The sequence below is a fragment of the Clarias gariepinus genome, chromosome 6 (assembly GCF_024256425.1).
Source record: "Clarias gariepinus isolate MV-2021 ecotype Netherlands chromosome 6, CGAR_prim_01v2, whole genome shotgun sequence".
NCBI classification, from domain to species: domain Eukaryota; kingdom Metazoa; phylum Chordata; class Actinopteri; order Siluriformes; family Clariidae; genus Clarias; species Clarias gariepinus.
In genome coordinates, this window is record NC_071105.1 from 8650726 (window position 1) to 8658819 (window position 8094).

Here is an 8094-nt window from a genome sequence, read left to right on the forward strand (position 1 = left end):
CTAGTTGTTGTGCGACACCTCTACGGAAGCAACAACCTGAAAAAAAAAAAATCCTATTCTTTCTTTCAGAAAAATTACCAGCTGACACAAACATCAACACATTGCTGTGCCCTTGGTAGGCCTGCTACAGCACTGGGTCTGCATTATGAATTCCGTGCCATGAAAAAAACCCCAAAGCAAACAAAGACATTATTAATGAAGAACAAGATCTACTTTATAAACGACTAAGGTAAGGTTATTAAACACTACAACCACTGAAGGTTAAAGTTAATGCATTATCAAAACTAACTATTGTGATCAGACTTTTGCTCCCAATTTCTAGTCAAATCCTTAGTATTCCACCAGTGTGAAATGAACAGGAAGTGCCAGAAATCACTTGATGTGTCCCATTTAGGAAGGCTTTATCAGTGGCAGACAGCATGCAAAGCAATTCCTGCAGCAAATCTGTCGAAGCTGGTAGCCGAGTGGTGATGTATCCTGAAACATATGCAAAAAAAGTCATCACCAAGACATTTTATGTCCAGAGGTAAGGTGTGCACTTAGATAAGGTATAATCTCAACCTAAAAGTGTTACATTTATGGAAATACTGATAAAAAATTGATAAATACTGGTAAAAACCATGTAGTCTGGTTTATACTCTATACTAAGATGTTATATGTTTTAAAACAAAATGCATGGCCATTATCATTTGAATTCACACTTTAGAGAGATGAAAAACTTTAGGAAAACTTTATAACATAAATCGAGAGAGAGAGATCAGCCATAACGCCACTGCAAGGTGTATTGCATAACATTAATTATCAGTTATATACCAGTAAACTGGTAACAGGATCATGGGCACCCAACGCCCATCTACGCCAGTGGGAAACAAAGGCTAGTCCACCCGCCCCAATCTCACAAAAAAAAACATTGCAGCACAAATTGATGATTAAAAAGGAACCAGAACACCCAGCGCACAGCAGCCCGCCATGCTCGGTGCCCAACTGTCACTGATCCCAAGGCCACTGACGCAGCCTCCAAACATCATAGAATGCCAATCCAAGCAAGTACCCATGAACAAATCACTGAACAAAAAAGTCTGAGCCACGGAGTCCCCACCCCGTAGCCCACAGCACTGAAAGGGTCTGCTCCCAATAGCCTAGTGCCAGCCACCACAACACTCAACCCTCAGAAGCCCTGTTGAGCCACGATCCAAGGGGTCAGAGCCACCCAGATTGTACAAGGGCAACCTTAAACTTAGGTGTATTATCCAAATATTTTTACTTAAATTATTATTGTATTTGTGGCGCATCATGAAATATATGAGGCATTGTGTCCCCCTCTCTGCTTCACCCACACACACACACACACACACACACACACACACACACACACACACACAAAAGGCGAAAGAGAGAGTGTGTAAACCGGCACAGTGTCAAATTACACACGCACAGACACATAGCACACACACTCCGCAGCGCAAAAGAGAGAAACACACACACACACACACACACACACACACAGCGCCTGCGCGCATAAACGGAAACACTTATCTGTCTGGATTTACTGTACTTTTTTTAAAGGTAAAGTGCAGGTTAATTTGTTTTATTTTTACTTTATATTTTGTGTTAATTATTTTTATGTATTTATTTTTTTGGGCTGAGGAATGAATAATTTAAATTTCCATTAGTTCCTATGGGAAAATTTGCTTTGATTTATGGAATATGAGCCTGCTTGATTACGATTATGCTCGTAGTCCAAGGTTCCACTGTACTATACTATATCTAATCAAGTTAAAAAATATATTTTTTCAATGTACGTTTAACTTTCTTTGCTGTTCTTTTTTAAAAGCGAGGAAGAGGAAGGACTACGTTTCATATGGTTATGCAATAGAGTTGCATATTCACCACTTTATTCTTTATTTTATTATGTATGATTTATATACACTCACTGGCCACTGAGTACAGTGAACTCAGTGTCATGTTCGAGAAACCAGTTTGAGATGATTAAGATGATGACAAGACGTGTTATCCTAACCATGGATGACAACAATACTCAGGTAGGCTGTGGAATCTAATCAAAGCTCAATTGGTACCACGGGATACAAAGCGTGCCCGGAAAATCTCCCCCACACTGTTACACCACCACCAGCCTGAAGCATTGATACAAGGCAGGATGGATCCATGCTTACATGTTGTTTATACCAAATTCTGACTGTTACCAACTGCCCCAGAAACATTTTTTTTTCTCTAATCTTCTCTTGTTCAGTTCTGGTTATCCCATGCAAATTGTAGACTCACTTTCCCTGTCCTCTGTGGTCTTCTGCTGCTGTAGTCCATCTGCTTTATGGTTGGTCATGTTGATGCTTTGTGTCATACCTGATTATTGAAATGAGACTTTATTTGTGTTAATGTTGCCATTCTATCATCTTATCCCAGTCCGCCCATTCTCCTCTGCCCTCTGGTATCAACAAGGCTTTTTTTGCCCACAAAACCTGAATATTTTCTCTTTTTTAAGCCATTCCCTGTAAACCCTGGAGATGGTTGTGCACAAAACTCCCAGTAGATCAGCAGTCTTGGAAATACTCAGACCAGCCCAACAACCATGCCATGTTTAAAACTACTTAAATCATTTTTCTTCCCCCAATATGATTCTCAGTTTGAACGTCAGCAGATTGTCTCGATCATGTCTACATGCCTAAATGCATTGAGCTGCTTTCATTTCATTGGCTGATTAGATCACATGCTTGCATTACCAAGCAGTTTAACAGGGGTACCTAATAAAATGACCTGTGAGTGTAGCTTGTGGTGCAACGCTTTCTGCAGTATGACAGAATGCATGACTAATGCGTGAAAATACAAACCCAGTGTGGGGTGATACAATAAATACACACGACATTGCATGAGAAAACAGACAGGAAAACAAAACAATATTGGATAGAAAATAATCTATACTTAACTCTATAGACACACATCACTCTACCCTATTGTGCATCTGTGTAGAAAATAAAATGTAAAAAAGATGTATAGGAGTTGTGACAGTAAAAAGTGTCTTATGATCCTTGACATGATGGACAGGTCATCCACGGCATGCTGATGGACTTCTTGAATTGATCAACATGATGTTCCTTGTGCTTCTGGTTTAGCAGCCTGGGGACGAACTTGGCAGCAACACGGCACATGTTCAAATCCCACGTGAGATAACGGCAGCAATGTTGGTGATTGTTCTCCAACAATCTTCATGCACTAGTTGCTGAATGGGTTTAACATTTTCGTTGAAGATCTTCCTGATCTCTAGTCATCTTCCAGTGATTGTCTTTCACTCTTAAATCGCACTTGCCACTCAAAACATGTTGAATGACTTGCCCTGTTTTACGAAGAATTTCACATTCTAACTTGCATGATGAAATAGCAGACGTGGTACAATAATGCACGTGGTCCAAACGGCACCAGTTGCACGCTTTCCAATATACACAGGACCATGTCTTTTGGCACACTGACATTCTGGTGTCAGGAGAAGAGAAAAGGTGTATAGCTAGCTGTGTACAATTTGTGATGTCATATGCATATGAGCAATATATAAAACATCAACATGCAAGAAAAAAATAGTCCTAGATTTTTCTTGCACATGAAGAAACTTGTCAAAATGGCAGAATGTGCTACAACAAACAATATTAAAGGCTGGTTGAGTTAACAGTCATGATGATTTACTGATTAATAAAGGCCAGAAATAGTGACTCATAGGTCACAAGGAACTGCATGAAAAAGTCTTATCAGTTTTAGGAAATGTTTTCTGATTAATGCACTGTAGACAAAATCTGCCCACATATCCAGCTGAATCAATCCTGCAGTTAGTAATCATTACACCGGTAAGGTCAAAGTTACATCCCACATTTTTGGAAAGATAAGATAATTGTACTTTCAATTTTTAATTTTTGGTTAATCACGAAAGGCTTTGCGAGTTCAGGAAAGCACCAAGAGATTTTTGAGCGATTTTCATTAATCGTCCTTCAAACCGAAAGGTCAGGAGATTTAAAGAAAAACTGTTTAAAATCACTAGGTGCTTTTTTTCCATCTCCAGGGATAAACCTACTTAATTTTACTTATTATTAATATAATTTATAATAGACCAGTCAGACTAGCAATGACTTGTATGAGTGTTATGATTTTAATCATGTGTTTTGCATTAACTTTTTTATTCCTACAAATGCTCTTTCTAATACTATTGTAATAATAATAATAATAATAATAATAATAATAATAAATTATTAAAAAACCAAAAGCCTTTTTGTGAGGTTAGGAAATTTCATCTTCTGCATTGTGATTGGTTAGAAGAATTCAGACTTATTTGCGATTGGTTAGAAACCTTGGTTAGGAACGTTTTAATTATTAAACCTTGTTCTCATTGATGTAGAATTCACTCTTCTTCTATAGCGCTTTATCCTGTATTCAGGGTCGTGGGGGGCCTGGAGCCTATCCCAGGAGACTTAGGGTACGCAGTGGGGAATACCCTGGATGGGGTGCCAATCCATTGCAGGGCACACACACACACACACACACACACACACACACACACACATACACACACACAATTAGGCGATTAGCCTAATCTTCGAGTCTTTGGACTATGAGAGGGAACTGAAATACACTGAAAGCCCACCAAGCACGGGGTGAACATACAAACTCCATGCACACAGACCCCAAGTCGGGAATCGAACCCGGACCCTGGTGGTGTGAGGCTACAGTGCTAACAACTATGCCTATATTATCCTATACTGTATATCTATTAGCTTGTATAAGGTTAAAAAATCCCACCTTATGTGTTATCATTGGTTAGAAAAATTTGGCTTTGGCTTTGATTGGTTACAGACCTACACCATAAAGGCGGGACTTAAATTGTTGTGTTTTTAATGCAGTTTAAATGAGCTGGCGGTATATGAGTCACTTTGTGTTTTGTAAAATCTTGCAATAAAATGAATAATTTTTTAAATCGTAATTTTTTTTTTATACGTTTTTTTCCCCTTTCATGTCTCTTTAGTGCTCAGTAATACTGAATCATGCACAATCCGGTTACACAGGCACTAAATAAGGACACTTGCACAAAAACAGATTTGCATATCTGTAAAAACATTTTCAGCTCAGTTTCAGGTTTCGTTGATTGATTTATGCATGACGGAATGAATGGTATGAAATTTTTTTTCTAAAGAGGTTCCTCGTTTCTGTATCATGTGCTGTAAAGTGTCGTCTTTCACAGAGTGTAGTATTTATCCCATGCAACAGCTTTCAAATGTTGATGTCTAACCACAAGTCTTTTTAAAAACTTATTCTTTCTTTTTTTCTAGTTTTTACAGAAAGCCAGTGAAACATGATTCGGAGTATGGAGGAAAAACAAACAGGAGAATGCCTACACAGTCGTAGGCCATACACCCAGCCTGGGGTCAAGTCGAAGAAGACAGGCATTAAATGTGTCGGCATGTGCATGCTCAAGGTTGATGGAAAGGTGATTAGATCACCAGATAACACCCGGCTTCCTCTCCATTATCACGATAAAGCCCCTTCTTTATGTGCATCTAGACATACCGACAAAGCTCTCATGTCTAAACAGAATGCTTTATCTCCTTGTGTTGGCCCTGTGATTAATGGAATGAACCCCAATCAAACCTGTGATTCTAGAAAAACCTCAGCCTTCTCCAAGCCACTGCCTGCTTCCCCGAGGAGAGGCTTAAGTGGCAGCGCGCACACTTCAACCAGACTATCTCAGTGGAGCAGCTTAAAAAACAAAACAGATTTCCTGACAATCTCCAGACCACTAAAGTCAGACCACAGTCAGAACGACGTGAGCTGTATTACGACCGATTCAGAATGGAAACTGGCACAAACAAGCAAGAGTAACATCCTGACTATCTGGATTAAAGCCTCGTTCAGAACTTAAGACTTCTATGTTGCAATTACATTTAACAAACAGTGTAACCTCTGCACATGTCCAAACCATCTTAATCTAGCCCATTTACCTCAATCATATCTGCTAGCTCTCTCCCTTCACCAGTCATAGTGCCAACATTCAAAGTTCCTATGTCTACCCTTTATTATTTCCTTCTCTCTGGACATGTCTGCTCCCTCTCTTTCTCTTCTTTTTCCGGTTAACAGTATCCCAATTTCCACAGATATCCTACGTTCCAGTGGTACCCAAGGTGGTCGTTGTTAACCCGGGCCTCCCGATCGGGATATTGATTTGGTGCCTATGTTTTACCCCCCTTCCTGATGCAACCGTCCCGTCCTTATTTATTCAGGCTTGGGATCGTCGTAAACTGTCAATTTTTCAAAAAGTCTTCGTTATTAGATTGATGTTTTCTGTGTATGTATACATTTCTGGAAGGAGTCTCCAGTGTCACTGTTTTTTTTTTTTAAATGGGCAAGATTATCTCCATCAGAAGGAACATTGCATTATCTCGTAGCAAACCTTAGTTTCCACAGGTGGTTATATCTTATTCGTTGCTACTGTAGCTGTTCATTCATTTCATTGCTAGGGGTGTTTAAGTCAAACTGGGACGTGATCACAGTTATGTGTAAAACTACCTTTTTCCCCCTATATAACCCCTTTCTAAAATAACTATCGTCCAATATCCAACCTTCCCTTCCTGAGCAAAATTTTGGAAAGAGCAGTGGCCGCCCAACTCCAACAGCATATGTCCCACCATGAGCTTTTTGAACCTCTACAATCTGGTTTCAGAGCCCACCACAGTACAGAGACTGCCCTTGTCAAAATCACAACCGACCTCCTTACTGCTGCTGACAATGGCCTCATTACCATCCTCATCTTACTGGACCTCTCAGCAGCTTTTGACACAGTCTCACACTCCATCCTCTTAACACGGCTTTCAGAGTTCACTGGACTATCAGATACAGCACTTTCTTGGTTTCAGTCATATTTATCAAACCGGCAACAATACGTCACCCTGAAAGATTCACACTCCACAACAACAACAATCAACCATGGGGTCCCCCAGGGATCTGTGCTTGGCCCCCTTCTCTTTACCATATACATGCTCCCTCTAGGACAAATTATCCGCTCTCATGGACTCAGTTTTCATTGTTACGCTGACGACATACAACTGTACATCAGCACTAAACCCTCTGCCCAACTCCCCCCAATGCCTCTCGTCCACTGCTTGCAAGATATTAAAACCTGGATGACCACCAATCTTCTCAAACTAAACAGCAGCAAAACGGAGCTCATGGTGGTGGCACAGGCACCACTGCTTAGGAAGGTTGCGGACCTCCACCTGGATGTGGATGGCTGTTCCATCACTCCATCCCCTGAAGTCTGCAATCTGGGCATCATCCTGGATCCTACCCTATCATTTCAGTCCCAAGTCAAAAGAATGACCAAATCTGCCTTCTATCACCTAAGGAATATCTCCAGACTTAGGCCCTCACTCTCTGTTTCAGTAACAGAGACCCTCATCCACTCTTTCATCTCCTCCCGTCTGGACTACTGCAATGCCATCTTGTCAGGTCTGCCAAACAAAACCCTGGATAGACTGCAATACGTCCAGAATGCTGCTGCAAGGGTTCTAACAGGCACTAGGCCCTGGCACCACGTCACTCCCATTCTCAAACAGCTTCACTGGCTCCCCATCAAATCCCGCATTAGCTACAAAGTCCTCCTCCTCACCTACAAATCTCTCCACGGACTGGCTCCCCACTACCTTACTGACCTCCTCCACCCCTACACCCCCCTAAGGTCCCTGCGGTCCTCTTCCAAGGGTCAGCTGATCGTCCCCCGCAGCAGACTCAAAACCTTTGGCGACAGAGCTTTTAATGTAACTGCCCCCACCCTCTGGAACAAGCTACCCCTTCATGTCCAATGTGCCCCTTCACTACCCCTGTTTAAAAAGTACCTCAAAACTCATCTCTTCACAGAGGCCTTTGGCCCCTAGTTCCCGCCCCTCCCCCCTTACATGCTTACATTACACACGCCTTATTCTGTAAAGCGACCTTGGGTATTTTGAAAGGCGCTATATAAATCTGAGATATTATTATTATTATTACAGTAACGCACTTATCCCAGTGTTTTGTGCTTGGATACCATCAAGATAGATTTCTCAGTCA